The following is a 23,556-nucleotide window of genomic DNA, read 5'->3' as shown; positions in this document are numbered from 1 at the left end:
CTTCAGAGAGTGAGAAGGGAGTTACCAAGGTGAAGACGTCAGTGGAGAAGGTGAAACTCAGGGCAGGTTGGGTGAGGAGGAAGAAAGACCTTCAGGAAGGAGGGCCTGGGCCTCCCTTGGAACTGGGGCCAAAAAAAAAGACTTTTAGAAAGAGGACAGATGCTCAGGGAGGGTGGGCGGGCAGGGCCCAGCGTGGAACTGGGATGAAGACGTAAGTTTGAGTTCTATTTTGAAAGACTGCAGGACTTAATAAATTGGACCACAAAAGGTTCCAAGATCTGGATTGCATAGACTTTTTAAGGGAGCCTGCATGAAGGGGAAACTGAGGCAGGCCTCAGCAGAGCTGCACTTGACCAGAAAGGGGCGCTACAGGGCAGGCATGCCCTTTGATAGTCCAAAAGTGAATCTGGGGATCAGGATGGACCCTGTAGCAACATTCACTCAGAATTACCCGTGTTACAAAGGCAGCTATTTGTTCACTGCAGTCCCAGATTCTGCTCATTACTGTCATTAAATAGTACATACCCTGCAGGTAGCCCCCACCGATTTCAACATGGCTAGTCAAGCAGAACGGTACTGCTGAAGGTGAGGTAAAGGTAGCAGAATTTGGTCTTGTATTTGCAGATACAGTATCCCTCCTTTCAAAGTTCTCCAGGCCCGTAGACAGCAGTATATTCCCCCCCCCCTCATTTTCTGACAATAGAATGTTAGTTGCCTTTGTCAAACACTCCTTAAATCATAACTTCAGTTTTAGGAATTCTAGGAAATATTCTTGCAAGCCAGTGCACGGGCAGCTGCCTTCATCCCAGCCTGCAAAGTAAGCATTATTTGTTGTAGCAGTTCTGTGTCCTATATTTGCATCCCTTGCAAGACTTGACTTTCTGGATTTAGTTGCTTTTCCCATGTTTTCTCTTGCGTGGCTATTTTGCATGGCAGGAAGGTGCCTTAACAGTTAAGTGGAATGATCCGTTCCATTATAGTACGGCAGTAGCTGAAAGCACCGTAGTTAAGATTGTGGTTTGGAGTTCAGTTTAACAGGAGTGTTAAGCCTTTATTTTGTAAAAAAAAAACCTCATTGAAATGGCAGAACACGCCCCCTCCCCAAACCACTGACTACACTCTGAGTGCCACTTGCATTGTTCATAGTGGTGTTAGGAAAAATGATTTGACACCAAAAAAAAAGAGTTCAAAACTCACCCTACTGGGCAATTTTCCCTCTGGATTGTCTGGCTTTTCTCTGTACCCTTCCTGCAAGAAGCCTACAAGCCTCAGGGACCTGGTCTGGGGCCACATTTGTGCTGCTCTTGTACTGATTCCTCGTATAGCCGTTGTACACCAGGCGTGCTTCTCTAAGGAGCATTTATCACTCTTCAGACACCATTTGTTGGAGGCCCAGTGCAATTTGAGTTGCCTGAGCACTGTCCTGCAGACCTAGCATAGCTTCGGTTGCTGGCTGGCTATTCTGACCCCTGTAGCAAGACACCTTCCGGTTGGTGGAGACCAATAGGATCACTGAGTAACCTTGCGGATGTCTCCGTTTCTGCACACCACGGCACATAGCAAGACAAAATACACAACATGTCTGCTTGCAGCTGCACATAGATAACGGTGACGGGAACAAGAAGTTATCCTTGAAAGTCTGGGGTACACTGTTTCATTGCCAAGGGGCATGCTTTTACTCTGCCCCTCCTATCACCAGCTGTTGTTTTGACAACCCCAATTATCATGGTGAGACTGGAATGCAGTTAAGGGTGAAAACCCAGTGTTGGTAATTAGCATATATGATAACAAGTAGAGAGGTAATTAGGTGAAAGTTGTTTATGGAAGGGTATAAGAAGTCACTACTTAGACAAAGGGGCGTGTTCCATCAACACCCGACTCCGCGGGAGGTGCTGCCGGTCAGACCAGAGGATCCACTGACTCCCTGGCGGGGCCCCTGAAGAAAGCCGTTCCTGTATACAGCTTCTGAGTGACTGCTTAGCTCTTCAGGCTTAGTGAGTATGACATATTATAGTTAATTTTAGGCTTTGTATTTAACTAGTTGATAGTAACGAATATAAATCAGAAGTTAGGAACTGGTAGAAAATTGATAAGGGAAGCAAAGGGACTCAGGGAGAACTCTATGGCCAGCAGAATTAAGGACAATAAGAAAGAGATTTTTAAGTATAATGGGAACAAAAAGAATTGTAAAAATGGTATTGGTCCATTAGTAGATTTAAATGTAGAATTATCAATAATAATGCAGAAAAGGCAGAAGTGTTTAATAACTATTTCTGTTCTGTACTTGGGGAAAAACAGATGATGCGGTCATATCATATGATGATAACACTCTTTCCATTCCACTAGTACCTCAGCAGCTAAAAAAGTTAGACTTTTAAAATCAGCAGGTCCAGAAACTTGCATCCAAGAATTTTAAAAGAGCTGGCAGAGGTGGTCACTGGACTGTTGATTTTTTTAAACAAGTCTTGGAACATTGGGGAAGTTCCAAAAGACTGGCACAAAGCTAATGTTGAGCCAGTATTGTAAAAATGTAAAAGGGACGATGCGGGTAAATATAGGCTGGCCAGTTTAACACTGATACTGAGCAAAATAACGGAGCGGCTGATATGGGACTTGGTTAATAAAGAAGGAAAGGAGGGTTTTATAGTTCATGCCAGTCGACATGGTTTTATGGAAAATAAATCCTGCTAAACTAACTGGATATTTTTTGGCGAGATTACAAGTTTGATTTATAAAGGTAATAGTGTTGAAGTAATACACTTAGACTCCTGTGAGACTGTGATGGGATGTTTACCACAGCCACGTCACCCTTAACGGGAAGGGGTTAATGAGGCTGAGAAGGGGCCAGTTAACCAGCCAGGCCACGTCTGAGGGGAATTAGGTGGCCTGAGCCACTCCTGATTGATGACGGTGGCCAGCTGAGAAGGAACAGGCAGCTGGGAACAGAAAAGGGCTGCAGGGCGGTAGTAGGGAGATGTGTTTGAGGCTACGGAGTTCAGTAGTCTGCAGTTACTCCCTGACTGGAGGGAGTCTGAGTTAATACACCCAGAGAGGGGTGAGGGGTGGGGGGTGGGGAGAGCCAGGAGGAATCCGGGCAAAGCACAACAGGGTCTGAGGGAAAGCAGCTGCCAGGCCTAGGGTCCTTGGACTGGAACTCGGAGTAGTAGGTGGGCCTGGTTCCCCTGCCAGCCACTGGAGAACTGGCACCATCAGGGCAGTGCATGAGAAGACTGCCTGACACTGTTGGTATGAAAATACTTTGATACCCCAGCAGAGGAAGAGGACAGTGACCTGGCCGGGAGGCCACGCCACGAAGACAGAGTGCTCTGAACTGCGGGGATCGAGAGAGAGACGGCAAAGCATGCAGCAAGCGGCAGAAGGGAGCTTCAGACCTGAATGGAGCTAATCCCCAGACTCGGCCACGAGGAGGCGCCACGAGTGGTGAGTCGAGCGTCCCGTGACAAAGGCATTTGACTTGGTAACACATGACATTTTGATTGAAAAAATAGAAAGATCCCAAATGCACATGGCATACACTAAGTGGGTTAAAAGCTGCCCATTGGCAGGTCTCAAAATGTCATTGTGAATGGGGAATCATCATCGACTGGGTGTGTCTGTAGTGGGGTCCCACAGGGATTGGCTCTTAGCCCTCTACTTTTTAACATTGTTTGTTAAAGCTCTGGAAGAAACCACAAAATCATCACAGATAATGTTTGTGGATGACCCAGGAATTGGGGGAGTGGTCAATAATGAAGAGGACAGATCACTGATACAGAGCCAGCTGGAGCGATTGGTAAGTTGGGTGCAAACAAACACTACACATTTTAATATTGCTGCAGCCAAAAGAGCGAAAGCAATCCTTGGAGGCATAAACAGGGGAATCTGAAGTAGAAGCAGAGAGGTTAATTTATCTCCGTATTTGGCACTGGTGCGACTGCTGCTGGTATATCTTGTCCAGTTCTGATGTTCACAGTTCAAGAAGGATTGTTGATAAATTGGAGAGGGTTTATAGAAAAGCCGTGAGAATGATTAAAGGATTAGAAAACCTGCCTTATAGGAGCTCAATCTATTTACTTTAACAGAGAGAAAGTTAAGGAATGACTTGATTAGAGTCTATAAGTGCCTACATAGCGAACAAATATTTAATAATGATCTCTTCAATCTAGCAGAGAAAGGTATAATACAATTCAGTGGCTGGAAGTTGAAGCTAGACAAAGTCAGACTGGAAATAAGGTGTACATTTTTAACAATGAGAGTAAGTAATCCTTAGAACAATTTTCCCAAAAGCCACAATGGATTCTCCATCTCTGAAAATTTTTAAATCAAGACTGGATGTTTTTCTTAAAGATCTGCTCCAGGAATTATTTGGGGGAAGTTTTCTGGCCTGTGTTATACAGAGGATCACAACAGTCCCTTCCGGCCATGCGATATATGAAAACAACTCTGTAACCCTCTGGGAAAGTGTGTCCTTCTCTGATGGCTGGTTTAGAAAGAGGTTAGTAATTACTCCTGTAATTCAAATAGCAAGACACTAAGCTAGGGATCTGAAAGTCAAGGTGGTTTCCCCTGTTCCTGATCTAGCTGGAGTTGTATGGGAGTCGCTTTAAAATAGGTTTTGTAATTTATGAACTATGATGGTCTGTAAATTATGGTGTGACTCCCTAACTTAAATATTTCACATGTTTGTCATGTATTTTGTTTACGTAACTCACTAGTCAGTGTGCGTGTGGGGTATGTCCCCCACCCAGCGCCTAATGCCCAGAGGTTGAGAGTCTGTGACCATGCTTTAGTGGATGAACCTGGCTCATTGGCACATGCTGGCACAATTCCTGCCTTTAGCTCTGGAGGTCACCGCTTCAATTCCTGGTGTTGGCTGGCATGGTGGCTGTCACTTGCAGGTTCCCCCGCTCCCCCAGGCATGTTTGAAGATTGAGAGGTTTGTTTTATACTGGCAGGGAAAGGAGAGAGCAATGGGCAGATTTGCTAGTGGAATGCAGGCACCTGCACTTACTGCCGCCGCTGCTCTTGGATGTATCCAAATTGCAGACGTCCATACCAGGGCTACGAAGTGTTTCGGGAGGGGAGCGATGACACCGACTCCTTCTCGGACGTTCCCTCCATTGGCCAGGTTGTGTGGTCACTGCTAAAACGGGAGGTTTCTCAAGGGTACTTACTTTTGGTAGGTCTTATAAAGTTAGACTCACAGAATTTACTGACCCGTGTTATGGCCTGTCACTCATCAGAGGGGTGGACATAAGCGATCAGAGCGGCTTCAGCAATGCAGTTTCTCCCCTCTGATTGCCAGGCAAGTGCTGCTCCCTTCGCCCCTGATTCTAGGGAGCCATGCACTGAGGGATCCCATAACTGTATCCAACCTATGAAATTAGCAAGCAATCTATGTTTAGTGATTGCAGCAGGGCACCCGTCCCCCCACACCTTCAAAGCTTAGGAACGGGAAGACAATGGTCAAGATTTATACATTCCTTCCCACCTTCATGTTGCCTGCAGCAGAGTCGAGAACACACCCCTGATGGCTTTCACTTCCATCTCCAGCAGGCACCCAAAAGCAAGGCGGCCCCAGCTTCATCCAACTTGCTTTCGCCCAAAATCTCCTGGGTGATCTCAGCAGCGTAAAGGCAAAATAGCGTCCCCAGTGCCAGGAATGTGGAGCCGTGAGAGGCGCTCGTCTGTCACCGTCGCTGCTATGAGAGCACAGGAGGTCACTCGTACAGGTTTGTTTTTCTTGGCCAGAAAGAAGGCGGTGGCGACTAGTCCTTTGTGTCTGAGGGGAGGGATCCGTGGGGTGGCCAGAGGGACTCTGAGAACCTCTTTTAAAATAAGGACTTGACCTGATTTTGGTCCCAATTCTGCAAGGGTTCAGACATCCACGTGGACGTCAGCGGGAGCCAAGGATGCTCAGCACCTGTCAGTGTCAAGGCATTGCTCTTCGAACCTGTGACGCTCTCCCCAGCCACAACAGTGGCGTCAAACGGGGCTGCTCTTTTGTGATGTCTCCGCAAAGCACATGCTCGTTGCTGTGCCTGGTGCTAATTTAACTACGAATTGGCCACGGGCCAGACGCAAGACGCGCTTGTCACTGGATCAAATTTCTAAATGTGACAAGGGACTTCAGCGGCCTCAATTTTGGGGTGCCCCACTGGAGACCCCTTAGAAGGACCTGCTTTTTCAGGGGGCAGGTGCTCAGCACTTTGAGGTGTCTCCAGCTGGGCGCCCAAAATCACCAGTACCTTGCTGTAAACGTACAAGGCAGCTAGCGCGGTTGCGCTAGTGTAATTCAGAGCAAAGGACAGAGTCCTGACTCTGGCATTGTTTCTGGGAAGAATGATGCTCTTAAGTGCACCAAAGCTACTCCATTGACTCATGTTGCAAAATCTTTCTCTCTGCCTTCAGTTTTCTCCCATCCCCAAAGATGAATGCCCCCTGGAATATTATCTCTCTATTCCAAACTTCCAACCTTCTTCTAATAAAGCAGAACTATCACTTTGCAGCTGCTGTCACAGTAGCAGTTTCCTTAGCTACCCCGCCTAAGTCAAAGCAAGCTCTTTGTCTGGGCTGGATTCTGAGCTGAAGAGGTTCCTTCAGGGATATGCACTAGTTGGTGATGCTGCATGTGGAACAGGCACGTGGGGGCAGAAGAGATGGAGGCAGGATGACACAGGATGCATTGCTTTGTGTTCCCTTTCAGTGCTCAGTGTCCACGCACGGTGGAAGAATAGATTCAATTTTCTCCTTTAAAGGCTGGACCAAGCCATGTTGCCCACACACATCCTTCTCTGTCAAGCATTTGTTTAGCCTGGAGTGTATAGAATAGCTGAAAAGCAAAGTGGGGTACCAGCACTACTGCAGGGACGGTCTCTTTCAGTAAGGTTTGCATTTCTTCCAAGTAAGCGCGGATTTTTTTGGTGGGCATATCTGATGTATGGAGCTGCATGGCTGTGCTAAGATCCATTCACATTGGCTTTTACAACACTTGCCCAAAGCAGGCCAAGGAGGGGGAAGAGTTCAGCACAGCCCAGATTCTTCCAGCTGTGACAGCATTTCTGGTATGATCATCAAGAGTTTTTGGGGGTTTTTTTTGCTCTCTTGGTTACAATGGTCGCCATGAAAACCTTTGCCAAGAGTCACTGCGTGGTGGTGGATGAGACGCCAGCGCCTTTTCCTCAAAGTATCAGACACACGGGGCTTTCCCTCTACGTGGGAACTGTCAGGGAACATTGACTTCTCAATGGGTAGGTTGACAGACAGCCGTGGCAGGAGAGTTGGATGTCATCGGCCACACGCAATAACCAGGCTGCCCACGCCGGAGAGGCGGCACCAGCATCGTTGGAGAGGACGCGGCACGCTCCACACTTAATTCCTGATTAGCTCGGCCCCCATTAGGCCTCTTTCCTTTGTCTTTCACACAACGCCCACAGGGCAGCTCACAGGGATCGCGCGCCCCAAGAGACGGGCTGTGCCCAGACTTGTAAGAAGGGTTTGTGTGTGTGTGTGTGTGTTTTTCCTATGCAGCTGCTGCACTGTGGACACCATTCCCTAACTTACCGATGTAAGACTTGACCTGTGTTACTTACAAAACAGTAGCTGAGCCTGGCGGAGTTACCACCGTCACATCCCGTAGACCTGAGTGGGTCAAGAACTTCAGAGTAGAGCCAGAACCTACATGGCTTAGGGCCAGATGTCCAAGTGCTCATCTCCCACTTCTGGTGCTCAGATTTTTCAGAGGCGCTTGGATCCCATGTAGGCACCTAGATGAGGACCAGATTTTCCCAAGTGCTCAGCATCCAAACATGCTGAGCTAAACTGAAAATTTGGCCACTTATTTTGGCGCCTAACCGGGCCCTGAGCTCTTTTAAAAACCTAGCCCTAGGGATTAATGACGGACCATGCCCTGTTTCCTGTGTAAGTCGCAAAGTGATACATCCCGTAGGTTAGCTGCCGGCCCCATTTCTATAGCCATATCCCCAAAGCCTCCATTAGCTTAGCTTAACCTTTTGTTGTCCAGATCAAAAAATGTCCTGTGCTAATATATTCAAAATGCATAGTTAATTGGCACTAATGTTATGGAGGAGTGAACATGTGCCAAACGGCCGTTCGAGGCAGCTGTGTTGAATACTGGCTGCTACATCTGCCCTAGCAATCGTCATCTTAAAGATATTTCTTCAGTCTTATAAAGCTGGATAAGGACAGGGCTTGGGGGTTAGTAAGAGGGTACAGAGCTTTTTACCTCTTTCAGTCACCTATTAAAATCCAGCCCACGTTGGAATGAGAATCAGCATCGCAAAGTAGTTCAGGGCAACGTGCTACAGCCATTGAATCTGAGCCATGCGAGATGATCACAACGGACCTTTCTGGCCTGAAAATCCATGGGACTGTGAAATAAGTTAGTGATCTCAATGTAGTTCCTACTGGATAGGCAGCCACATCAGAAAAGTCCACCTTCACAACACTCACGAAATAGCACAGGTGTTGATTATATCAGCAAAGAGACAGAAGGGCTGACCGGGCCTGGAGGCTGGATCCCCCCCTTATCTCTGTAAGTGGTCTCGTCCGAGGACAACTAATGCATATTGCTGGTGCTGCACGAGGCAGTGTGATCTTCTCCTCCCGTCTGATGGATAAAGAGAACGCTTGGATTTCCAAGGCTACCAGTTCAGTAACTTTCATAAGAGCTAGAGGTGCGAGCTGAAAGGCCAAGGAGCATGTTCCATTGCATTTTGCTTCAGGACTATGGAAACGGTGGGTCAAATTCTCTGCTTGTATAACCACAGTTTAGCAGTGTTTTGACCCTTGAGAACCTATTCCTTTCTAGCAGTGCGTGGCCTAGTCCGGCATGGGGGTGGCAGAAATGTGGACATGCTCACAGACCAAGTGTTGGGATATGTTCCTTCTGAGCAGAAGTGTTAGAGAAAGTTCACACGGACAGGGCTGTCTTTTCAGTGATGTAACAGGCTGCTGTTTGCTTTAAAGATTAGGTCTAATTAACAAGGGTGATGTCATTCTACTAAAGATAGGCTCAGAACCCTGCAATATTTAAAACAGAGAGTCTTTTAGTACCGGGTTATTGATGCTAAACAGTTCAGCAAATTGGGCTGACGTGCAAATGCCATGTATTATTCAGTAGATCTTTTCCCCCACAAATCACAGCTGTCCATGGTGTAATGTTACCAAGTCCCACTAGCACCACTGCTCTGTAAGCCAAGGACTGCAGTTGCAGGAACATCCATCAGGGCAAACGTTTGGTTATGGTGTTGTCTTCCAAATGCAGTTCATAATGGGCAAAGAAGCTTAATTAATGTCTCTCGGTAATGGGTCTGTTTATAAAGAAATAATGTGCTATAAAATTAGGCAATGCATAATGAAATGTACCTTCTAATGGCTAGGCTGGCATTTTAAGTGATCAGTAAATCACTTAAATATTAAGACCTTCTTGAACAAGGATAATCAAGTAAGACATTTGGAAACAGCAGATACCGGTACTCACAATTATCCACTAAATAAAACATTTTTATTGTGATCATAGTGTTAATCACAATGTAGAGCAGAGAGATAATATGGGACAACGGAAAATTATAGGCATGGAATATTACCTGCTGAAAAAGGTGTTATAAAAGATTCTTTAAGGTCAGAGTCAACAAAAAGACAAAAACATTTTCTCAACTTGCTGTTATCTATTCCTTAGATGAGCAAGAGCAGAAGATAAAAGATAGTTATATAGAAAAAGCTCATGCTCTGAAATACTGTAGACCAAGCATATTCCCCAGATAGCACTAAAATAACTTCAGCACAGAGCGGAGAGATGATTAATGACTATTACTTTGAAATATTTCAAGTAGTATTTTGAAAACATTCTCAATGCCTCCATTTTTAAAATCTGAGTCCAACACAATACAGATTTCATAGTTTATCTTGCTAATAGACACAAGAAGGATTTGCAAGTAGTTGTAAAGGTCTACACCATGAAATACTAGATATCATACTGCTGATTATAATGGGTTGTAGTAACAGAATCCCGGGTCTCTACTGAAAGAATATTTGTCACTTTAGGAAGTGAGATGAGATTTTAATGAACTAAATTAGTTCCAAATGATAGATGATTTTCAAGTTAAATATACAGAAATTAAAGGATTGGAATGAGACATAACTGTTTGCACAAGAGTGCTAGTGGATTTTGTCCTAGGCTGGTAAATTTTCGTAACCACATTGAAAAGGGTGTGTGTGTGTGTGTGTGTGTGTGCACGTGCGTGCGTGCGTGCGTGCACTGGGGTGCTGATCTTTGACCCCATAATACAAATAATAAATGTGAAAGATTCTTCTCTATATCATGCAACTCCAGAACGAGGCACATACATTCATGCTCTTTTTATTTTCTCTAAAAAGCTTTATTCTCCAGATGAAATGTTAATTTTAATTTTTTACGAAGAGTTATCAGACATCCGTATCTGTTCCTTAAAATAACCCAGCAACAATAAAACCCATAAATAAAAATATACACCAGCAAAATAGTTTATATATTCTCAAAGCACTCTGATGAATTTCCATTAATCTGGACATATATTTTAAGTGTCTCTTTCCCTTTTACATTGGTAGGATTAGTAAGCCCCATCATCATAACTTCAAGTTTCATCTATTCCTACATTCTCTACCATCCAGTCTAGGATATAATAGACATTCAAAGTCTTGTAATATCTATGATTAAGTGACTGTGGGGGGGGGACGACTGGCATTATAATTTTCATATTTGTGTCTCAGTGATTTCTGCGTCTAATTATGCAATTGTAGCTTATGTCCCTTGCCTGAGATACCAAAGAAAGAGGGAGAAACAACTCTGATTATGCCCAAGGAGGAGCAGAATCCAGCTCCTGCTTTGTTGTGTGATGGGGAATAAAGAAGTAAAAGCTTACTTGGATCAGAGTGAATACGTCTCCACATTTACACAAAGAGCAGAACTGTTGCTGACAAACGTATCATTTCGATAGTCACGTTTCAGAGCAGAACTGCACTGTAAGGATATGTTTATCCAATGGCAACTTCCATTTTTGGACTTCATTGCTGTATATTGCACGACTAATGTCCACAACCAACGCATTAGTTCAGAGCACTGAATTTGGAGTGAACTGATGCACATCTCATCGGAGATTCTGTTCATGGCAGCATAATCTGAGCTAAAATAGCAACTGACCCTTAGACGCTGACACAGGAACACTTCAGACACAAAGAAGTAATTTATTCTGATTAGTGCTGCCTGCCTGTCACCTGTCAACTTAAGAACTCCCCAGCTCCTGCCCCTAAGAGGTCACAGAGTTTGCCCTTAGCTCCTGCAGGATTCAGATGAAATAACAAAATGATAAAGTAGGTTTCACTGGGCGGAGCAGTACAATGAGCCATTAATAGTGATACGTACTTGAAGAAGGAATATCTCTCAGTGAACTGGGTAATTTATGGCTGGATATTTTGACCTTTCTGTACCATGCTGTTAATAGAAAATAATCTTTTTTTTTTTTTTATTGTAATCAGTCATTTTTATTCAGAAGAAGCTGCCGGGTGATGTTCAAAACATACCAGCTTATATTTCCTGTACAAACAAACCCTCTGCTTAATTAATATTTAATATTCTTGCCCCCTGGCCTGGGTAGTCATCAGAGCCATTAGTGGTAGGACGTTCTGTGCACCTCTGCATCGCTGTGAAGAATGACCACTGTGTATGTAACATTAAAACCAGCAGCACTGGGCTTACCGGCCACTGAAAGGAAAGTTTCCACAAGGTTACTTGTGCAAGTGCTAAAGATGCAGCTTTCTGACACCTGGTGTATTTTAAAAACAATGTTACTTTTTGTTCCCGCAATAGGACTAACACTTAGAAAGGCAGACATGCCATCAGAGTGCAGTTAGACAAAGGTATTGTATAAAGGTGACCTGAGCCGAAATCCAGTTACAAAACTCCCTGTGATGGTGCAGGTTTATGCCCATTGAACTTGCAGGAAACACACACATCAGTTCCATGTGAGGCTGAAGAGTGGGCAGAGAATTGACTCATATTTCAGCAACCCAGCCCCCCACTCATTCACCTGCAACATCTGGAAACCTTGCCTTATTGTCCTATTCTCCGCTGAGCAAGTGAATAACAGTTGATCTAAGAATAGGAAATCTTTAAAAGGACATGGGTCACATCCATGGTAGACAGAAGTTACACATACATGGTAGACAGCTCAGCAGTTAAGTGCCAAGTGCATTTTTCGTTATCGTTTTTGTGAGTCTGAGTTCTTTCATTCCAAATGAGTTGTGTTTGGGGTATTAAATACCCTGGTTCCTATTAGAGATATCTCACTAGGTTAGGGTCCCCCTTCTGTTATGTGACAGTCGTGCTTTCAAACCCACTCCAACTGCCAGAGTGTATGGAAGAGCTATGCCAGTCCTTGTTTTCTCTTTGTAAGGGATGCGGAAATACGATGTGTTCTGTTTATGAAATAATGAATAGGACCGTTAGGTGATGGGTGTTTATTTTTGGAGCAAACCATTTATACCCCAGTGTTCCAGCTGTTCTGAAAAATATACCTAGCTCTTACGTAGCATGCGTCAGCAGTAGATCTCAAAGCACTTTATAAAGGAGGTAATCCTAGAAGCACAGAAGTGCAGGTGTGGTAGGGCCATCCCCCTACTCTGAAGAAGGCTTACGTATACCTAGACCCTCCCTGACAGAGAAAGCCTTTGTTATCCCTGGTTTACAGACAGGAAAATGATTCACGTGTTGTCACATGGCAGGCTACTGGCTGAGCTGGGCCTGGAACTCAGGTCCTAGGGCAGTGTGTAATATATTAGGCCACGCTACCAGCCCTACCCAGAGACGTAAAAATGAGTTTGGCCCAAGATCTCAGCAACTTTCTATGCTGGAGTCGGGCATGAGGGCTTCAGTCTGGAAGGTTGAGAATTTCCTTTTCAAAGGCTAAGTTTTCATGCACGTATTATTACAGTCGTGTCAAGTGCCCCATTTGGGAAGTGAATCCCCGCTGTGTTAGATGCTCGACACACACACAATAAAAGATGCTCCCTGATGCAAAGACCTTTCAGTCCAGATGAAGATTGTTGAGTGTTTTCCCCAGGATGGGTAGCTGCCTCTTTAAGCCTTGAGCATCTCTGTAGCCTCCTTCCGGATTTTCTTCACCATTCAGCTTGGGCCCTGCAATAGGGAAACCTCAGAATTGGAGCCGGTCAAAAACCTCTTTCCTCCTCCCCCACATTCCTCCCAAAAAAGCTTCAAACAAAATTTTCACATAACGTGTATCTTTTGTAGGAGGCTTTGAAGTTAGTCAGTCGTCCCCCCCTCCCCCCCCCCCTTTCATTGATTTGAATAAAAAAAGGTTGCTTAGTTTTTTGGTTTTTCAAAAACCAAAATGAGTTTCTATTTTCTGTTTCCATAGTTGCTTTCCTTCCTTTTTTCAGAGGGTGGGGGAGTGTAACAGGGAAGGGGAATCCCTCTCAAACATTAAAAAAACCCAAATGAAAATGCAACAAACAAAATAAAAATGTCTGCTTTTCAATTTTCCATAGAAAAAAAATCCATTGAACAACTTTCTTGTGCCAAAGATTTATTTTTGACACAGCTGCATTTTGGGTTGCTTTTGACATGTTCAAACTGAAGTTTCCCAGACATTTCTGTTTCATGAAAACCCGATCACTTTGTCCCATGGAAAAAAATTGATAGTTAGGCTTTTGAGATCTTTTAAAATCTTTTAAAAATATCATTGGAAATTCAGAGTTTTGACCAGCTCTAACAACAGATTTAATGATACATGTTCAGTGCGTGACTTCTGAAAAAGACTTTAGTGGCCAAGAATCACTACAGTTAAGTATGTTTATTATTTTGTAGTTCATGTAAGCATGCTGGGTGCTCCAAAATGGACACTAACGCCCAGCCCCATGGACCTCACAGAGTCTAAATTATGGGCACAAATGACAGGTGAAGCAATGATATACACCTAGAAGGACATTGGTGAGGTAGGACGTGGGACACAGATTTAGGCTCATGCAGTCACTTGGACATATGTCCTGATGGTGTAAAGGGCTGTTTTTGTTGCTTTCAAGAACGTTTGGCATTTGAGTACAGAGTTAATGCAGAACTGCCAACCCTAAGTGATATAAATCATGAGATTTTAAAAATTATTTTTGGCTTTTTTATTTGCTTTTTTGTTTCTGAACCTGTAGGATTCATGTTTCCAAGCTTTTCTCTGCAACCACAAGGGTTGGAAACTTATTTTTAGTGAAAGCTGTGATTCTTCTATAATCCCAAGACTCCAGGAGCTGGGGCTTGAAGAAAAAAATCAGATGATATGAGACTTGCAGTAAAATTGTGAAAGTTGGAAACTGTTAATATAACTAAAAATACACTTAACTTCTTTAATGCTTAGTTATCAGTCCCAATCAAAGGAATCCAACCACGCAGAACTTGAGTGAAGGAACTCTAGCATGAAGATGCTTTTGCTAGTCGACAGGATATTGTAAGGCTTACAATGCCTTTGAAGAAAGCAGGAGGCTGAAAGACAGAAATCATGGTACCTTAACGCAGCCCTGTCATCTTCTTTAACCTAGTACCAAAAAACTCTTCAGTCTCTTAGACTGTTATTATTAATCATACCGCCCCCGCAGTAGAGATTCTAATTGGTTTGTGGAGACAGAATTTTTTATATTTCTCAGAGTAACTTTTTTGCCCCCTCTTCCCACCTGTTGTGTCTGTGACAAAGTTTCCAAGTACAAATGAAGTGACCCTAGTCAAGCAATAAAGAAACAAATACTCAAACAGCTATTTCCCTGTCTGACAGTTGGTATGTGAATGCTTCGCTGGCTTTACTGTTTAGCCGTGAAACCTTCATCATAAGTGTCATTTGGCTTTAACTTTGCAGTAAAGTAATTACAGAGCTGTGCTTATTAAAAACAGACTCCATCACGGAAGACTTTGACTGATGTTGGTTGGAGTTCCAACGTGACAGCCAAGTAGGATGAGCAAGTGCATCATGATGCTAAAGACATTATATTGCAAATGCTGTTTATTCTTTGTCAGCTCTAAACTATGCAGTAAATAATACATTATAAAAGAGATCCAGAAATAACATTAGGCTAAAATGGACCCATCAATTATTCTCCTTGCTTCAGCTTTTAGAAGGGTTTTTTTTTTTTTTTTTACCCTGCAGTATTTTTGCTTTTTCTTTAATTTGTTAATTGCTTTTTTACCCCTTGGCTCTTCTGTTTTGCTCCAATGCCTATAAATCATCATAACGAAAGATAAAATATTTCTCTTATGAAATGAGTATAAAACCGTATTTAAGTAAATTTCCTTTTGCGTACAAAGCCAACTTTTTCTGAGTCCTTGGTCTAAAGGTTCTACATCTGCCGAGACCAAGACATCAAAGTCCTCGTGGAGGGGCTTTGTTATTTTGCTTTTAAAAGAAACTCAAAATATTTACTTTAAGAATTGCAGCCCTGGGGCTGACCCAGGGTTACTGTGACCAGTGCAGCTCCTCCCCCGCCGTGCAGAAGACACTAGAACAGGTTCAGATCGCATTTCCACCAGTGTCAGTCCAGAATGAGTCCAGATCCTTCGATGGAGAGGCATCACTGTAAATCCAGAGTAAGTTGAGAGCAGAACTTGGCTTTCAGGGAGAGCTCCTGGATCTAGATTCTTGCTCTGCAGGTGAACGTGGACTGGGCGTGCTGTTAATACGCTCAGCCAAGGATGGTACTGCAAAAGCTACCTACTTGTCAGCCACAGGGGGCCACCCCCCTAGTGCTGGTGCAATATTTACAGCTCAAGTTCCCGTGCCGGGTAGGGTTCAGCACAAGCTGCTGCTTCCTGGCAGAGCTCAGTCAGTAATCACTTGCTCTCCCAGTAGACCAGGGGTTCTCTAACTTTTTTTGCTGGGACCCCCTTTGAAAATATTTCAGCCCGTGACCACCCCCCACAACAAAACTGATGACCTCCCGCCATGCCATGCCATCCTTACCAGCATGCACCAGGCCTGATAGCTTGTGACCCACCATAGTAACCCCATGACCCCCAGTTTGAGAACCCCTGCTGTAGACAATGGGAGTCTCACTCTTTATCCCCACACTGGGTGGTCACAGGGCAGCTTCCCCGCTGCCTCCAGGAACCCTCCATCCATGGTTCCTCTAACACCCTCCACAAACACACCAGTACCAGACACGATGGCTCTAATTCAGATCTCATTTACAGTACACCAGTGTAAATGCAATCTAAGAGAGAGCCTGTTCCCTATTTCCCTCCCAGCCCTTCCCTGGGTGGATTGCACCCTTTCACGTTCCCAGTCCTGGGCAGGGCAGCAGAAGGGCCTTGGCTAAATGGTTTTGCAGCAGGCCCTAGATATGCAGGGAGCCACCTTCCATGAGGATGGAGGCGCACACGACCTGTCTAGCTGGCAGCAGAACAATGCCAGTGAGTTCTATTTTCCACCAAAACATTTTCCCACCAAAAATGGGGTTTGGTCCGAAGCTGAATGCTCTGGGGGAAGGTTGTTTGATGGATTTTTTTCTATGGGAAATTGAAAAATAGAAAATGTCTTTTTATTTCAAGTTGCATTTCCATTTGCTTTTAAGTTTTTTTTGGGGCGGGTTCTCTCCCTTACCAAAGTAAAGGGGAAAAGCTAATCCAGAAATAGAAAATAGAAATGCATGTTGGCTTTGGAAGACAACTACAACAAATGAAAACTTTTTTATTCAGATTGAATGTTTATCCCTACACACAATGAACATTTTAAATGGAAGATGTGTTTGAAGCTTTTTTGGGGGAGGAGAGAAGAGGTTTTTCAACCTGCTCTCGTTGTGAGGTTTCCCAGTTGCGCAGCCTGAGTTGGGTGTAATTTGAGCACCTCTTGCCCCCATTCTCCGTCATGGGGTGGGCACCAGAGACTCATAGACCCTAAGGCCAAAGGGAACGTCATGATCATCTAGTCACGTGATGCCCAGATTGTGCTGCGTTATTTCCATTTCAAAATGTCTTTGAGAAAAGATCAGATCCTGCCATCCCAGAGAGACCAGTCTGAACTCACATATAAACACATAGGAAACCAAAAGCCCTACCAAAACAACACGCTCCTCTGGGCACTTACTTCTCTCTCTGGGCAGCAGAGGAGGAAAGAGTGAACAAACCGCCCGTGGCAGACGATGGTTACATCACTTAAATGCACTACAGGAAGGTGCTCATATACTCCGGTGTGAGAAGTCCTGTAGGAAGCATTTGGAGCTGTTCTCCCCCCGGCAGTGTGCGGATATATGGGTTCGGGAACTTGGTTGAGGCCCATCTTTGCTGCGCGGGTGTCTGTGATGAGGGATCTCTCCTAGCGAGCAGTCCCTCGGGATAATAAAATAGGCCGTTCCGGTAAATGCATCACCTTGACTCAGGCCTTGGCATCCATTTCACCTCCGTAATTGCGGAGGAGACTGTGAATCAGAATTCCGTCATTAAAGAATTGGCTTTACCCAGGGCTTGGCAGAGCTGGGCTTTGCTCTGATTTCAGTGTGGGTGGCGAATATCAATATTTATTGTCCTACATGGTCTTTAAACCTGCATCCAAGGTTTGGGTTTGTTTGGGTGGCTGAAAAAAACCGAGGCTCTTCCTCCCATGCGGCCGGGAACAGGCAGTTTGTCCACAAACGCCTAGCGGCCTCGCAACACACCCCTCTCAGTGTGATTCCCTTGCAAATGGCCTCCTGTGTGTCCTCTGCAGCTGCCCAACCCCTGTGCTCTCTTTGCAGAGGGAGGGATTGAGGGCAGGGCTTCCTTACCACACTGTGCTTTGGTGGCCGGCTTCTTTCTAGCTCCAAAGGAACTGGTGTGGTGGGGCTGTCAGGAACATCGGTGCGGGAGGGCAGTGCCACTGGCTTCCCACGGCCATGACCTACTCTTCTGCATCTCCTTTGCGCTATGAAGGTACAAAGCCCATCTCCGCTGCTCTGGCCCTCCTTCACCCTGCCCCAAAGCTCTGCTCACTGCTGGACTGTTTAGAACGGCCTTTAAGGCTATTGCATTTCCATCTGTTTCCTTTGCATAGCGTGTGACTTGCAGAGCCCCGGACACAGGGGGTTTGGCTGTGGAGTGAACTTCCAGAGCCTAGCTAAACCTGGAGTTTGGCCAGCCTTAGGGCATGTTTGCAAAGACTTCTTTGATCAGGTTTTCCCATCACAGCTAGAACAATATTTCAATGTCTCTATAGAGTAGTAATACCTCGCGCTTGTATAGCACTTTTCATCTTAAAAGTATGTTACTAAGGAGGTCAGTTTCATTACTCCCATTGTACAGCTGGGGAAACTGAGGCACAGAGCCCTGCAGCACCTTGCTCAAGGTCACCCAGTACAGCAGTGGCTGAATGGAGACTAGAACCCAGTTTTTCTGAGCTCTAGCATGGTGCGCTAGCCATTAGGCTACACAGCCTTGCCTCTAGCTCTGGTAGCCCAGGAGAGCAGATGACTCCATGACATTCCACGGGGGACCTTGCTGTGGTCTAATTTAACCTGAGAAGCATTTAGTACTGCAGAAAAGGGGTGCTGCAGAAAACCCTAATACAGGCAATGTGGAATCCAGTTTCCAGTCAAGGCTCTGTCCGTTCCCCACCCATCTCCTTCCCACCGTCAGAAGGCTGAGGGTGTAAGGAAAGGTTCTTATTCCCCTGTGCACGGGTATAGTCCAAGGCTCCATCTCCCCCTTCGACAATTGGTGATGGTAGCTAAACCATGGGTGGGAATGTAATGCATTCATTAACGCAGGGGGAAAGAAACCAAGCCATATGCCTTTTTCAGAGGGAGAGCAGAGGAAATGAGACTAAAGGATGCAGCTGTTGGCAGAATAGCCCCTTTCTATAGCTTCAATTTTATGAAGGGATTTTTGCACTGTGGGCCAAAAAAGACCTGAGTGATGCCTAGATGTTGTGCTGGTCTTCTGCAGGAGGGAAATCTCACCCTTAGCTAGCATTTGGATTTTACTGTACTGCTTCATTTGTCATTTCTCTGCCCAAGGCACCTGTTGGCTCAGCTCCTGGGACACCTGTTGGCTTTCACAGTGAAAATCCTTAACAAAAAATGTAAGAATGAACCCCAGTAAAGAAGCTTCAGGTTATTAAGCGATGAACGTAGACGAGTGTATTAGTGTTACGACAATATGGCATCCACTCCTCCAGTTTTCCAAGAGGGCCAGATGGTGGAACAGTTGGGGAGACATATCTTCAACACAGTCTTTGGATTAACCATGTTACATTCAGGGCTACTGTCGCTGTGCTCTAAATGGGCATGGGAAAAGCAGGGTGGAAACAGGCTTGGGGAAAGTACCAAGGTGTGGCATGACCGTGTCCTTTGCATATACCGGTGACTTTCTGCCATGCTTCAGATTTTATATCCTCCTTAGTCAGAGTGCATCAGATGGTGATCCTTCTGACTGCTGCCGTACGATGGAAGGTCTGTTGCAGTGGGTGCATAGGGAAAAGACCTGTGTGTGCCCCTATCCCTTTTTCTAAAACAGATGCTCTAGGAATTATTTTGGTAAAGTTCTCTGACCTGTGTTAGAGAAGACGTCAGACTCACTAGACGGTCACCAGGTCACATTTTCAATCTTTTCTTCTCAGCTATGAGGGCTTAAAAAAAACCAACCCTTTTTTCTTTAACAATAAATAAATGAATAAATAAATAAAAAATCGGGGGTTCCTTTACAATCTCTTGACTCCAGCAGCTGGGGCTTTAAGAACAAGACCAGATACAGTCATAAAATTGCAGGAGGTGGCAATGCTGCAGAATACTGTGGGGGCATAGTTTTGTATGCAACCCACACATACCCAGTGACTGCAGACTAGGTCTCCGTATGTGTGCAGTAATCCTGTTTATTGGTACTATGCTTCCCACTTTGTGGGAGAGCAGATTGTTCCCAAAGTGCACTCTTTTCAAGGGGATACTCTTCATAAATGCATCTGAGGCATGGCAGAGTGGTTTCCCCACCATGATACGCACCTTTTTATGTCTTCAGCCTGGTCCTCCTGCCTTTGAACTCAATAAGAGCGAAAGACACGACTTTGATGCTATAACATAAATAGATCAATAGGAATAAAATACCAATGTGTGTTTCTGGTTCCTTAATCACTAAGTAGTGGCAGGAGTTAATGGTCCCAGCAGTTTTCCAAGCAAATGTTCCTTGATGTGCCATTTTCTGTCTGAGATATGAAATAAGAAGTCACTTTTTGTGAGTTGCTGCCCCAATTATTTATGGCAACGTCTGATAAGACAGAGTCTAATAACTCAGGAAACCAGCTGGGAAGTAAAAGAACAAATATAGTTTTTGTTTACCAGTGTTTGTGTGTGTGTGTGTGTGTGGGAGAAATCAAATGTTATCTGCCAGGTTTGTTGCTGATACAATACTTCTGTCTAGTTCCATCTTCATATTTCTGACTGGCTGAGCCATGATTGGAAAAGTAAATAAGAACGAGAAATTTTTCCTACAAAAGTGTTCAAGAAAATAACTTTTTCTATTGAAAGCAAGGCAGGCCTTGTCGCCAAGGCACTGAACTGGGATTCAGGAGATGTGTATTCAGCTCCTGGCTTCACCACAGACTCACCATGTGACTTTTGGGGAAGTCACTTCATCTTCCTGTGCCTCGGTTTCCCATTCGTCCCTTCTCCCATCCTCTGCCTCTTTAAATTGTACGCTCCTTGGGACAAGGACTATTTCAATGTGTCTGTGCAACTCCGAGCACAGCAGAGCCCAGATCTTGGTTGGGACTGGTAGGGGATACTGTAATACGTAATAATCTTATGTTCATGTAAAATTCTCAGGCCGAGAAAGTATTAAAGTGCATTTCTTCTTAATTACAGGCTTGAGCAGAGCAGTCCTATTTTGCTTCTTGTCACTACGCTCATTCCTCAACAGTGAAAGGCTAGAGCAGGGGTTCCCAAACTTTTTGTATTGGTGAACGCTTTCACACAGCCAGCCTCTGTGTGTGATCCTCCCCCCCCTTTAGAAAATAAAACCACATTTTTTATATTTAACCCTATGTTAAATGCTAAATTTAAACCTTGTTGCTTCAAATGAATTATTAGTTAATTGAAAAAGAGTTTGAAGTAGTAGTTTCAGGTACATTAGCCTGTCCTGTCCTTTTTGCCATTTTTTGGCATTTACAGTTTATTTTCCTCTCTCCTAGTCCACTTCCAAAATGTTTTAAAAACTCAGCACTAGTGACACTGGTCCTCGGCCCATTCTTTTAATACTCTTCAGTGCAAGTTACCTGGTCCTGCTAATTTAGAAATGTTTAACTTAAATAGTTGCTATTTACTTTCTTCCCTAGTTACCAATGGACCAGTACTGTGGAATGTCCTGCTGGTGTAGGCCGACAGCAGATTACTATCTGATCTGGAGGAGAGACGGGGGAAGAAGGGGTGTTTCTGGGTGGAACAGCTACATGCCACCTCTTAATGCATGAGCTGTATCCTAGAAACACACTGTAGGATACAGTTCCATGTTCACATTTATAACCTTGCAGAAAATCAATACTTTAATACTATCCAATTATCCTGTTTGCGTATGACCTTGTTTTCCATAAATATAGATCTCCAACAAGTGCTTGTAGAACTATTTGTTAAAATAATAAGCTAAGTGGAGAATGCTGTCTTCTCCCAAAATCTGCAAAGAGGAGCAGTAATGTCCCCATTTTAGTTACCCATCTCCTGTTCCGTTTTTCTCAGTTATTACTTTATTTTGTATTGCCATGGTACGAGAGACCTGAATAATGGATCAGGGCCCCATAATGCCAGGCACTGGACACACACATTACAGAGACACAATCCCTGCCCTAAATCACTTGCAATCTAGATAAAAAACAGGAGACAATAGGTAGATATAGTGTCACCTTTGGGTGGGCTAGAGTTTACTTTACCACTCTTTTCCTAGTGCTTCAACACAGCTCCTATAGGAAAGCCCATGGAGAGCCAGAATTCAGTCATCTGAGGATTTTCAGAAAGGATTGCACTGAATCAACTTCCCCATAATCAAGTCCAAAAAGAACAAGAGAAAATAACTTCATTCTAAAGTACCAACTTTATCAAATGTTATAATAATACAGAAACATAATACTAACTTAATTTCCACTAAATAAAAAGGCTATTTTATAACCCACATGCATTATCTTCACAGTTATACATAAATATAAACAAAAGAAACAAATTACATCTAAACAGGCTAGTCCACATGACCACACAGTGAGAAGAAAGAGTTCCAAAAGCTTAGGTTGAGTTCACCTGAGTCTGAGTCTTTGTTCATCACCTCTGTACAGTCTGCTGCATCAAAAGCACTGCAGTAATATCTTGCCTCCTCTTGCTTGCAGAAATCTCCAGTTAGAACCTGCACAGACACTTTCTCTTCCTATGCTTGACAGTGGAATGACTCCATTAGCTAGTCAGCTAACTAATTAATCAGCTGAGTAGTATCCAGTATAGAAATGGAAAAAACCCTGTTACAAGAAAACATACAAAACTGAAAATAGCAAAATCGAGATGACTTTCCCCAATATCATATTTAAATAAGAGACAAGTTGGTGAACCAGACTGGTTAAGACAATTTGACTAAAATCAAATAACATTCAAGGTATGCAATTAAAATGTAAGAAATGACTTGTTTCCTGTGACGGGGTGTATAAGCTACGCACTGGACCGGCAGGAGTTAATCCCACTCTGGGGGCCGAGCAGGCCACGCCCCCTTGGCTTCACTAGGCATGCTCCGACTGCAGCCTCAATACAAAAGATTGCAGCCCAGCTCAGGTGGGGCTGGCTGCTGAAGGGGGAAGACGTAGACTGCCGGGCTGGCTCTTTCCAAGGAGCTGCTGCGGGCTCCAAACCCAAACCCAGAGCACATGGAGCCCCAGATAGATTCCAGACTGTCGGACGAACCCAGAGAAGGGACTGAGCTGCCAGGAGCCGCACCGGCTGAGGACCCTGGAGTCCCCAGGGAATCGTGAATCATCGCCACAGAAGACAGGGTGGGAAGTAGGCCAGTGGACTTAAACATGGCTATAGTGGGAGAATCAGGGAACTGGTCTGTATGTTTTGAGAGGCTCCCTGCTGACTTGCTGGCGTGCATCCCTGTCGCTGTCAGGGTGAGGGGAGGGCTTTTTGTGACATTCCCCACTCGGCCATTTCCCCTTCCTATAACTAACACTGCCTGGGCTTCCCGGCTGGCAAGCTAACAATAGCACTACACTGCTGCAAGACATGTCAGAGTGAGGGGCAAACAGCCCGCATTCTGCTCCTCCAGCTGAGCTGTTCCCAAGCCCCCAGCCCCCATGGGTCACAAATCCTGTTGTAAAACAGCTGCCTCACTACGTACCCGCGCTGGTGTCTGAGTCCATGGAACCTACTGAACCTGCCCATGGCAGCAACTGCCCTGCGTGGAGTGCTCACTGAGCATCTTCAGAGCAACCGTGTCCTAGGCACAACTCATTTCTCTCCCTTCCTTCTCTCTCGATCTCTTCAGCAGACATCTCCCTGGTAGGCTGGTGGGTT

The sequence above is a fragment of the Emydura macquarii genome, unplaced genomic scaffold, assembly GCF_026122565.2.
Source record: "Emydura macquarii macquarii isolate MOO-44397 ecotype Brisbane River unplaced genomic scaffold, CSIRO-AGI_Emac_v2 contig_1551, whole genome shotgun sequence".
Lineage (NCBI taxonomy): Eukaryota > Metazoa > Chordata > Testudines > Chelidae > Emydura > Emydura macquarii.
Note: the sequence above shows the minus strand (reverse complement) of the source record.